General features: G+C 34.7%; 1 long non-coding RNA gene across 1 annotated transcript; it reads right to left on the bottom strand.

The window, feature by feature from the left end:
* Window positions 1–373: 373 nt before the first annotated feature.
* On the bottom strand, window positions 374–12,715 carry LOC149794426 (uncharacterized). The gene is made up of 3 exons (XR_016422628.1): window positions 12,603–12,715; window positions 1,569–1,768; window positions 374–539 (listed from the first exon to the last, which is right to left on the bottom strand). It is a non-coding gene; the product is annotated as an uncharacterized LOC149794426 (long non-coding RNA).
* Window positions 12,716–13,342: the final 627 nt, after the last annotated feature.

Genomic DNA, 13,342 nt, shown 5'->3' with positions numbered 1-13,342 from the left:
ATATATATATCCACTTGGCACTTTCTGTTTTCTCTGGGTTCTATAATATATTTATTTATCTATATATACTACTCAAAATCATCACATGAGGTATGGAATGTACCCGTCATAACCTAACCTGCATCATATATCAAATTAGCAATCGGGTAAAATAGCTTGATTAAATTAGAGTTCATCTCAAAATGGAAGGTATCAGGATTCTGAAGTATTAATTATTCATCTTAAGAAATGTTGTTCAATTTCCAGAGATGGATGGATGTACGGATATGAAGGCGGTCTTACACACATTTTGCATTGAAATAAATATATTCCTGAATATAAATCGAATTACTGAATGTACATCTGAAAGGTATCGCTTGTCACTTGCCTTGTAGGCGGATACCATGGATAAAAATGACAACTTGCTCCACACGCCCAGGAGAAGCACGCTAGCAAACAGGAAAAGGTAGAGAAAAAGTCGTGTCATGCGCAGCAATGTTTCCTTGGAATTCTGGGAACTATCAAACTCTCGCTCAGTCTGACGAAACATGTCATAGGCTCTAGACAGAGGAGGAAAAATACGTTAATTTAAACATCTGACCTAGATTTTATCACTAAACCTAATCTGAACTTTTTGGCTTAGACTCGAGCAATCTGATCTGATACAATAATGCAATTCAGTTCTAAAGAACTTGGCTGTTGTCTTTGCCAAGGGAAACGAATAATTTCAAAGAACGAATCTGGGTTATGGTAGTCTTATTAATGAACACAGGCACCGGAGCAAATGTTTTATTTGGACCTAAAATTTACTACATGTCGGTGACACTGAAGCATGGCCCAACCATCACCAGCAGAAACAAATATTAAACTTAAGATATTTGATTGGTCAAAACTAAGATAGGCATAATATCAATCAGACTGATTGCGGGACAAGTGGTGAATTCAGACCTGGTACTAAAAAAAAACTTAGAAATAAAAATGCTAATTATAGTGAGGAAATTAATTTTTTTTATTTTAGCATAGTAAAATTTAAAAGACATTGCATTTAAATACTCAAACGTTACATTTTAGTTGCTTCTTATACAAAAACTTTCAAGAAAGAAAATCGCAGAAGTCATGATGAGTTACTAGATAGAAGACGAGAGCTGAGCTTCTTCAGGCTACGGACAAATTCAAGTGGGCTGTTAAAACAGATTTCAACTACCATCTATATTGAAAGGTATTAGGACGTTGGTACTAGAAACTTGACAGAAAGCCATCAATCCAAACTTAGCATGTATGCTGCTCTATCCATCAGAGAAAGGGATTCAGCAAGAGGAATAACGACTAAAATGGTAAATCAATGAACAAATAGAAAATGGTATAATATCAGGTTTACTTACAACGCAAAAAGAAACCTGGCAGGTCTAACAAACATGTTTGAGAGTGTAGGTTTCATTTTGTTTTGTTTTTGGAATGATTGCATCGATATAAGGAGCACTGCACTGCCTATGAAATTTAAATGGCATTGTTGCCGGCAAGGAAAACAATCGGTTGAAATGGTCTAATCTTCCCAATTGTCTTTATGAGAACCAAGCGTGTTTGCTTACTTTCTCTGCCGAAAATCGGAAATCGTCTCTACCTTCCGCTTCTGGTTCTGACACGTATCGTAGCTGGCGAAGTTTGGAGTCCTGGATAGTCTCTCGCGACTCTGTCGGAACGAGGCTCTTATATTACTGTGCATGGTTCTCGTTGGGCACTTAAACAAATGTCGAAAATGTCCGTTTTTATTTTCCAAATTAAGTTAACCCTGAAATATAAGAAAGATACTTTAGTATGTTATTCGCAATCTTACTATAGTTAAAGGTCACCTGCCACCTGTATTGTACAAACGTGTGATATTTTAATAGTTATAAACAAAACGAATTGGTTGTGTATGCACACCATAAAAATGTTTAATTAGACTTAAAACTCAACTTTATAAAATGAAAAAATTATTCGGCAATCTCCGTAAACAATCGGTAGTTTCCGCGTGCCAAAACCGGATATGACGTACATTTATCCCTTCTATTCAACCTAGCCATTCAAGAGCTTAATTTAATGTCTGTGATATAGCGTACGATCGTGCTTTTGTACAGCAAATATGGTGCACTGTGTTGATTACGTATGTAACCAAAAGAGTGATGATGGGGAAAAAGCGTTCTTTCTTTTTCCGAAAAACCATGTTTACCAGAAAAAAGTGTATTTAATCTGTGGGATCGAACTGGGGAGGGATGGGAATGTTGTATCATTTATGCTGAATTATAGTGAATTTGGCCCAAAGACAATTCGGTCCAACTCGAAATACAACTGGGCCAAACTTAACAATAGTTTGTACATTCTTTTTCTTAAAAAAAGTAGATGCTATGCAAGATAGGTTTTAGGGAAAAAAACTAAATTTAAACAAACTATTTTGATATTCTTTGAAAGAAAATAATCATACTTCGTAACGTACATATTTATGAGAGAAAACACAAACTGACATATCTTGCTTGTTCTAATATTTATATACATTTTTATGCTAACAAATATATGCATCTGCACAACGACATTCTCAATTTAAGTCTTTCGGTCAAATTATGAATGATCATTTATAAAACAAAAATACGTAACAGATAATATTCTACATAATACGTATACATTTTGCTAAGGGTAGTGTACATGAGATATTATAACAAATATACTTAATTTTAGGCTTCACGTTGTAACACAGCTGTATACAATACATACTAGATTACACATGAGAGAGAGAGAGAGAGAGAGAATAATATTGAGCATTTTGTCAGTATTTAGTTTCTGCAATATGAAGCTCTTACTAGTTAATTTTATTGTTTGTTTTTATTTTTCAAGTTGTCTTAGTGTTTGCGCGCGTAAATTGAAAGCTTGTCATTACTGGTCAATATCGTCAATCATATTTGCTCCATTATTCAGTACAAATTAGAAAGGAAATAATTTTGTGTTTAATTTGTGCCCCCCCCCCCACACACACACACGGTACAAAATAAATTGATAAACATACACTTGTTTGAAAATAAAATGAAAGAAATTAACCTTGCATTGTTATCATATATTCCTTTTTTCATCATGCGAAAATTATTTTTTAAAAATATATGTTCACGAACTCCGTATATGTAGCTTTGTTGACACCCTAAAGTCCCGTCCTAGCATATATTGCTGGTTGCGACTTTAGAGTGACACCCTTTTATATCTAAATTATGTATGGTGTATTTGTACCTTGTCCCTCCCAAGGTCTGTAGGTGTTTGTGTTATAAAAACAATGTAGGATAAATTTTGAAGGGTTGATTTTTGTTTTATCCATCAAATTTCTATAGTTATAATTATCCCAAAGAAGAAGGTGGTGTACTATCCGCTTAATGTCTAGGCTGACATTCGGCAGAATTCTACCGGTAGCTTCGGATTAAGCGGATGCCGGCTTGCGTATGCATCCTTAGTGTAGTGTGTATCGCTTATGTCAAATAACAAAATCGCAAATGAGACGAAAGTATCACCCGATTGTTTGAAGGCACCTGCCATTTACGCATGATAAGTTATTTATTGCAAACTGACCCAGACTGTATTGTAACCAGGTTAACTATAAGTCGGTATATCGCAAATAAAATAAAAAATCATTATTTTAATATACATTCAATGTGAGTGCAAATGATAATCTTTTTGCTGGCATGGGTTACAAAAGTATTATTAAAGCAAACATCAATTATGATTACATATGGCAAACGAATAGAAGCCCGGGCGATAAACACGACTGACATGGAGCAATAAACTCATTGTTTAAACTTACCGACAGGATACCAAATACATAGGTTATTTTATTACAATGCAAACCAACCCCGGAAAATTGACTTTGGTATCTTTTTATTGTGCCGATTTTTTCTTCTGTAGTTGGCCGACAAAAGGAAGTCAAGTTTGGTTCCTTTGGATTCTTTAATTGTGCCGATTTCTTTCATTTTTTTTAAATAAAGTCTGCCGACACAGGGAAGCCAGCATTGATTCTTTTTACCTGCATTAACAGGAATTTTCAAAATAAATTGAAAATTGGAACAGTTCTGAAAGCGACACAATCTAGTCCGTCGTGCACGCATACCGATATAAAGCTGAACAGTAAATTAGTTTTCATTAGTTTCATCTAAAATATTCCCTATGCATAGTTTATAGTGTTTTATTTTTCGACAAGAAGAAGCATGTACTTCGTCTTGTAGGGATAAATGTAAGTCATTTCCGGTTGCGTCCTCTATAGGTGGGAAATCGTAACTAAGGGGAAGTAACAACGTTGTATACTTCTATTTCGAGTAATTAAATTATTATTTCTTCTTTACCCTTGATAATTTTTTCGTTTTTTTGTGTGCGAGTATAACTATTTTTAATCATGTAATGCAAATCTGATATAAATAGGAAAATGTTGGAGTATGGCCGGTGACCTTTAATTTAAGACATATATGGCGAACCAAATTTACGAGAAAAAGTTTGAAGTATATTCTTATTTTTCAGTGTTCAAAATCTACGTATTTGTCTCCTAACTTGCACACCTAGTGAGGCAACGAAATGATGAGACAAATGAATATACGCGGGCATGGTGTGATTTTATCATTTAAACAAAAACACGTCTCTTATTGTGTATTTTCTGCTTGTATTCTCCTGCTAAATTGCATACAGGTATATTATTTTTTCCTCTTTGATAACATAATACCGTGTTTTCTGTAAGTGAACGAAGAAAATATAAAATGTTACTGTAGAAAATGGAAATAGTATAAAGTAAACAATATTCCTTATTCATGCATCCAGTCAGGCAGTTTAGGACATACAGTAGAAAAAGTACACAAAGATATTTGATCTATCTTGTGTACAATTTAAAAATGGCATGCCCTTATGAAAGTACTAACGCACATGTAAATGAAGATGGATGTATGAACGCTGTGTCATTAAAAGCGTCTCTCACGACGTAGGGTCCAAATAACGGGTCGCAGTTTCGACAAGAATGGTGATATGTGGATAATAAATTCTAGGTATCATGTACTTTCATTCTATTACGACGGTACCATCGTAGATATTTATCGATCAGGCGGGATACAGCATTAAAAACAAAATATGTAGCTTACGTACAAAAGGGTTTAGGGGCCTTCCATGGATGACCCCTTATCCCGCACATTTCCCAGTTGATCAATAATTCAAATCAAAGCAAAACACCCCTCCAGGCTTACTAACGGTGTAAACAAAAACAAAAACTACTGTTTTAAATCGTTCGCACGTACAAACCTTTTTCAAATCATGCCTATACATTCAAAATCATTGCAATAATGATGCAGTAAGAGTAGTCCGATAAAACGGGAATGGAAAGGTAGGCAGAGATGGTGAATCTGACGAGAAGAAATAAACCGGACAAATATACAAGAGAATGTGTGAATTGTAGAGCATGCCATTAATAAACAAACGGACCTACAGACTCGTTCACAAGTTACTGAGGGTGCTTGAAGCCAAATGCATGAACGGCTGAATATCCATTGGATTTTTCTTTGTTAGACTTATAATTTACTCGAGAGGTTTGTGAACTATATTAAATACATGTTAACAGTAACGTAGATGTGACCTACTTTCGACGAAGCAATGCGACTGACGGCGGCGAGCAGCACGCAGCGGAATTAGAATTATAGTTGCCAATTTCCAGTTTCATATGCGTTGGACTGCAACATAGCTGAGATCATTCCGTCAGTAAGAAAGCGCTTCGCAGGTGCTAAGACAAACTTAAAATCAGATATAGTGATTTCAACTGCCCGCACCAATTTCGACAAGAAAATATTTACACGCTCCGAAACAAGATCGAAGTCGTCTGTGTGACCAAAGGAATTATTTACGTCCACAAGAATAATCCGAGTTCATAAACAGTATTGCCTGTTTCTTGCAATGTAGTGTTTATATTGTGTATATTGAATTTCAACTTCATTAGAATTTTATATATTTTGGGTACACGTACTTGCTAACTCAAATAAATTTTGTTTTTATTGAATGCGATATGTCCTTTTAAATAAATCGTTATAATAGCAAACATTTTATTTACTATAACTTAAATGGGCACTATATATATATATATATATATATATATATATATATATATATATATATATATATATATATATATATATATATAGTATTTGTTATTTATTAGTTTTTTCTCCATTACTAAATGTTATGTATAATTTTATTTTCCACTTGACCTTGTCTAAAATCAAGTTCATTTTGTACCTGCCCTGTAACTTTCAGTTTTGTAAAACAAAATAATGCATATTTAATATTTTTCTTTGAGTGGTTTAAATATTAAGATCATTATCGATATAGGTGAACATATTTATTTGGGTCTGGACCTATGATAATTTCATTCTTCATGGATAAACCTGTTTTACCTGTTGCTTACAACATTCTTTATTGTAATTTTAATAACAGATTTTATTTTGTTGACAATCCGGAATGATCTAGAATGGAAAATTTCAGTAAGTGACACAGCATTTCAAAGCAATTGCGACCCAGGTCAAATAGAGGGATTTATAATCGTGTTTACTTGAGAAATTACTCATTCTTGCAATAACGTCATTAGCAGACATATTATTATTGCTGTGTTCAGTATCTGAATTGGCTGGAATTATTTCTTCACTGGAAATACAACAATATTCTTGAACAGAAACAATAATTTGTAATTTTAGTGAATTCAGACAAGGTCATCTTGGATTATATTATTGTGATTAATGGAAAGACTGTTAGCACATCATCACACTTCGAGCCGTTGGTACATTAGTACATTCAAGACAACATGCACATCAACACCGTCAGCCCTGCGTCTTATTTCGCAAACCACTGGAATTTAATTAAAACGTTTATTCTTTATTACTAGTGATAGAACTTTCTGGACTGTTTCGTTCAATTTTATAAAACGTGATGGTTTCGCTCCGTTTTAGCTACTTTGCTTAAGACCATGGAGTCGTTAATATTTTTGTTAAAAATTAACTTGTTAATAGTTTTAGTTAATTCTTTCTGAATCCTGCTGGGTGTCCTGTGTTGGTTCATGTGCATGTATGTGTGTTTGTATGTACATGTACGTGAGAAAGCATACTTTTAAAGAGATACTGCCTGTCTTTGTGTATCTTCAAACTTATGAACGTAGCTATCAACGCAGAAATTAAACAGACATAGTCCAATCAAACACTCACAGATCGTCTGCTAGTAGAGTTGAAAATATTCATTCTGTATAACTTATGAAAGAAATGCGGACGTACATACTTGTGAACTAAAAGACCGACAGAGCACACGAAGCACAGGTGTCTTTCCGAACACATTTGCTTTATATGAAGATTATTCTTCTTGGAAATGTGCCAACTCAACAATACGTATATATATATATATATATATATATATATATATATATATATATATATATATATATATATATATATATATTCACTAACTGGTTTGCTTTCTGCAATTACTGGCTGTAATTGATCAGGCCAATTTACGCTCTGAACTATATGCGTCAGACTGGACAATAATTGCCACTTGGATTTGTTTGATCCGCCGAGGATGTCCTGCAGTTTACGCTGCTCTCTATAATGCCTTTAAATGAGCCATTAAAATTCTACACTCCTAACTCTTCTGACCGAAATAAAAGCATTTAGAATTTTTTTAAAGTTACACACATGCAGCAGAAAGAGCGGAAGGCGCAATATGTTCAATAAAAGATGCATCCCAAATATAATTTTTTGAAATATTTCTGTACATTGATATCGGTTTCAAAAGTTATTAGTTGCGAAAATTCTGTGAATTAGTTTAGGTATATTTAGAGTGTTCATAAAAATGTGTGTTATTTTTAAGCCGTCTTGATACCCTCTACAAACACGACTGGAAAGTTATTAAGTTTATGTATACTATAGCAGGTGTATTTAGTGTTGGCATAGATGTATCGCTCTGGAGAAAAAGAACTGGAAGTTTTTCCCATCCAAGAAAAGAGAAATGCAATATGTACGGGTCACTTTATTTCCAGACAAGGGCTGTTTTGGTGAAAATAACGTTATTGTTTGTATTAACCCTTATATAAATTTGACTACTGTGGATAGCATAGAAGGTCAATATATACGGAACAATCTGATATTTATTGTGCTGAATGTAAACCCAATTAAAACGGGGATATTTGCGAGGACACGTTAAACGGTATCTGAACTTAAATGTGAAAATGCAGGGAATATAGCCATTGCACGCGCACACCGTACATGGGTTGTAATGATACACGTACCGCATCTGGACGCTCGAAACCTATTGCAAGTAGAGGGAACATGCACTGCAGGTCAGTAGCAATGCACCTCGTTATCGCTTGCACAAGACAAGAGTGACACGCATTGCATACTTGTTGTTAGAAAAGGCATGTACGCCGTTCTCATATATAATACGCCGAAAATTGAAAATGGAGTTTACAAATATGATCGTAATAGCGATAATATCATTCAAGTCGGTGACGCACAAAGCGCCAGAAGAATATGCGATAAGATGATGCGTTGGAGTAGCGTTACGAGTGGATGCGTTGGAGTAGCGTTACGGGTGGATGAGTTGGAGTAGCGTTACTAGCGGATGCGTGGAGGTAGCGTTATGAGTGGATGCGTTGGAGTAGCGTTACGAGTGGATGCGTTGGGGTAGTAGTCTTAGGTGGGAACCATGGCAGTGGTCCGTGTACAGTGACACAGGTGACCACAAATGATAGCATATTATTCACGAGTCGCAAGCAGGTTTTCATAAGATATTGTACATAAATATCTGTCAAAGGTTGTAAATTTTATTATTTCTTTCTTGAAACTTTGGGTCTGGTTATCAATAAAATGTATTCATGGTAAATTCGTGTATATACTTAATTCAATACATACTAATTAAGTTTGAAATCTTGTGTTAAAAATCCTAAAGTTCATCATTGTATTGTTCCTCTTAAGTACATACAAAATAGGTTTGTGTTCTTAGTCCAGTGTTATTCTCCTCGTTATTTGGTGATCTTGTTAAAGCGACACTTGTAAAATGTCATCGTGTAATCCTTACCAACGATAACAGGGAATATACCTGCAATTTAGTATGCCGATGACGTTGCAAATTGTGCTGAGACAGTAATTTTTTGTCAAACAAATATACATTGTCGTTACATTTTGCCAAATTCAGATATGATGACTAATCTGGATAAAACAAGAGTTATCGTTTCTAAAGACCTTGTACTATTGCGAAAGAGTGAAACGTGGTATTTTAGAGGTCATTTGATTCAATCTCTCTCCTTGTGTAATAGATATAATGGTTTAGTTTTTAACCACAAAATCATCACATGGATCGAAATAGGCATTCCTATATTTATTTTATACCAAAATATCTAAATGAAAGGAGTTATTACATGGGCAACACATAACGACTATATTCACATAATTGGCTTGGTCCATTCTCAGAACGCAAAACCCTGTTGTGGCGGGTCCTCCCAGTGAAAAAAAGTTCTTGGATGAGAATGAGTTGAGTTTTGGGGATATTCATTTGCTTCATGAAGATAATTCAACAAAGAGTGGCATAGTGACGTTGTGGGTTCGACACATGGAAGTTAGCTGTTTTTAATCATTGTAAATTCTTAACAGTTTTATCTGTAGGACTTTTAAAACTTACATTAATGTAATTCCTTGCTTTTGATGTTCCAGTCATAATTTAGCCAGCATCAAGTCGACATCGTGGTTTGAATATATCTGATAGAATCTGTCCATATTTTGAAAAGAATGGTTTAAGACGTGTATAGGATGAACATTGTTTTTAGTAATAACGAGGATTAAGATGGATTAAATGAAACCAGTTTTGTTAGTCGTATATCCGCTGTCAGTCCTAGTACCTTGACAAGTCTAAATACTTGTCGGTGCAATGCCCTCATAAGAGGAGAAATTTTATGATGTATACTAAGATTTTATTCTAATGCATATTTGCAATTATGTTATCAGTTGTTTGCTATTATGTTATCAGTTGTTTGCAATTATGTTATCAGTTGTTTGCTATTATGTTATCAGTTGATTGCAATTATGTTATCAGTTGTTTCTATTGTGTTATCAATTGTTTGCTATTATGTTATCAGTTGTTTGTGTGCGCTCTGTAAACTTTATATTATTCTGCAATAATGCGTGTTATTGTATCCATAACTTATCATGTGCGTTTTGTAGCCATAGTAAAGTGTATGTACCATTCTGGTCATCACATCATGTACATAAACCCATCACTTCAAACTAGAGCGACGTAAACTATATGCTGTCGTTAATTTAAACTGATAGGAGGACCTAGGTTACATTATTCATGTTATAATAGGTAGATATATTCATAAACTGCCACTAGTACAAGCAATTTAAATGTGGTAGCTTAAAATATCTGCTACAAATTGAGATAAAGTTCTAAATATTTTACGACACTTTAAAACAACCCCGATAAATGTACATGACGATAGTGGTCACTGTTGCAGTAACTTCTACTTACAAACATGTCTTACACCAGTCGTCATCTATTCAAACCGTAGTGGTCACTGATGTAGTAACCTTTACTTAACAAGCAGGTCTTACACCACAGTGGTCATCCATTCAGGCCATGGAGGTCCACTGATGAAATAACCTCTCCTTGAAAATAGGTCTTACATCACAGTGGTCATCTATTCAAGCCATAGTAGACACTGATGTAGTAACCACTAATTTACAAATTCGTCTTAAACTAGTGGACGTCTATTCAGACCATATGGCTCACTGATGTAGTAACCTCTACATTACAAACATATTTTATTTCATAGTTGACTGTCCGTCTTGTGAACTTTGCCAACTTCGAGGCAAATTTTAGACTACAAAATAAAATTGCTTGTGCAGGTGGCAGTATATTAAATATTTTTACCTATTTGGAATTACAAGGTAATGAAAAGCCTTCTGTCCGATAGAATTAATCATAAATAATAGTTTCTCCTTTGCTCATTTGAAGTCGTATGACCAAACACAAGGTGTAATGACCGTAATAAGTGATTATTTTACTGTCAGATGTAGTAATTATTCCTAAAGATCAATGTGTCAACAATCCTCTCTCTTCTCGTTTTGAGAAATAAAATCTACCATCACAATTTTGCTGTAGGTTTGCAGAAAATGTCCCTCCCACCTATATACAAATACCCGTTTCCCAGTTAAAACCGAACAGACTTCCTTACATAGCCTGCAATTGCTATTTGTTATATTTCCAATATAAACTATGTTTGTTATCTTTAGTTACATAAACATCAAGTAAAGTTGACTATGACGAACTTTCAAGGGGCACAGTGCACAAAACTCGGCAAATAATGTGCAACCTCATTTCAAATGCTGGTTAGGCAGAAAAACAAGGCGAGTCCTTATAATTAATGGGAAAGGAAATATCAGACCGGAAAATGTATATATCCTCACCCGTAAATTTCATTATCATTAAAATGTTTCGAGAACGTGCCATATCAGTTCATCGTCTTTTGATTATCTGGAATGAACGTTGATAGAGCCTTCACGAAAATATGAAACTATTCTCTTTAGGTCTGATCTAAATGCCTTTGTTCTGAAATGTGGTCATTGGTGGATGTTTAAAAAAAGTGTAATTAAATTAAGCATTTTAGTAAAATTAGTTTATGCACCAGGAATATTGTGAAAAGCACAGCGAACTTACCACAAGCGACTGACTTCTCGGAGACGAGGGTGATTGAAGTGTTCATTGGTCTAATACGTTTCCATAAAGCACCAAAGTTTGCCGGAGAAAATGTTAAAAGTTATCTGTGACGGGTTAATTAACCACTTGTTTGGAACGTATTCCGATCACAATTTAAAGGCATTTAGCAACATTTAATGTTTATTTATGTGGTAATAGAAACTTGTATGGACTTAGCTAAGGACTTTCTCTTGTGACTGCTGTTTGCTGATGTAAGAATTCTGCATGCATGTATTTGTGCATGACGGATATGCGGTTTTCACTAGAAAGGTATGCAGATTTGTATTCTCGGTGTAATCCATAACAAAGTTCTCTACCCAAGAGAAAAAAACGTAGCGTTTTCTTTTTTGTGGGAATGGGGGGATTTGTTATTTTGTTATGTATTGCCCAGGATTTCCAACCCCCAACAACTGCAAACGTTTAACAAGATAGTTCATACTACTGTACTTTACAAATGAGCAGAAAATGTATTTAAAAAAGCACAGTTGTTATTATGCTCCCGGTAAATTGCAAGGCTGTACACGTGATGATAACATTATTGTTAACGTTTCACAGGCCCTTTCGCAAGTGATGAAAGTCCTCTCTCTCTCTCTCTCTCTCTCTCTCTCTCTCTCTCTCTCTATATATATATATATATATATATATATATATATATATATATATATATATATATATACGAAGGATGATATAAAACGTACGGTCTGAAAACTTACAGTACAGTGAGCAAACTGCTGTATATAATTAGACAAGCTCAATTACTTATTAAATGGACTTAGAGAATGTCAGATTGTAATTGTAGTTTGTGAAAAGATTACCCAGTTTAGTTGTTGTCTGTAACATTAAAGTGCACATACCTACTCAAAGTCTCCCCAGTAAATCCTAAAATACTGTCAGTTTCAACACTTCTAAATGCATCTTTCTTTCTTGGCTAGCGTTCCAGTTTGAATACCGTTGCTTTGTATCTCTCTTCACGTCCATTTCTTATCGACCGCTGCTGTGAAACGTACAAAATGCACGTGCTTCACAACTGTCTGCGAGTAAACTCGGGCACGACATGAATCAGGTGCAGCCGCTATGCAACGACTATGGAAAGATGTTTATTTCTTGATCAACTGTTTGTATTATTTGCTGGGGGGTTGCAACGACTATGGAAAAATGTTTATTTCTTGATCAACTGTTTGTGTTATTTGCTGGGGGGTTTTAGAGGTTGAATACCTGGTCTGTTGGCTGCTAAATTTGCTTTCCTATCGTTTATGAATTCAAATTAGGTCGAAGAGGTAATTGGGCATTTAATATCCAATTTACTCAACATTCTGCATACATAATGAAAATTATAGTCTGTTTGTTTGTACCCCCTATCGATTTCAAAAACGAGAACGTTTAATATGATAAAAAGTCCACAGAACTAAGGCAATTGAATCAATGATTTATAATTTCAAAACTGATTGAGACCAGAATGGAATAATGCTGACACCCCTGCAACATTTCATGGTTAGTGGACTTTCCATACTAACACGGCGCCATATTGCGTACACTATAGGCTAGTTTATTTCCATCAGACAACATAATGACGTAGTTCATCCTGTTCGGTAAC

This window comes from Sinohyriopsis cumingii, chromosome 8, assembly GCF_028554795.1.
Source record: "Sinohyriopsis cumingii isolate HCF-2022 chromosome 8, ASM2855479v2, whole genome shotgun sequence".
Classification (NCBI taxonomy): Eukaryota; Metazoa; Mollusca; class Bivalvia; order Unionida; family Unionidae; genus Sinohyriopsis; species Sinohyriopsis cumingii.
The sequence above is the reverse complement of the archived record's forward strand: the minus strand, read 5'-3'. Positions and strand labels throughout refer to the sequence as shown.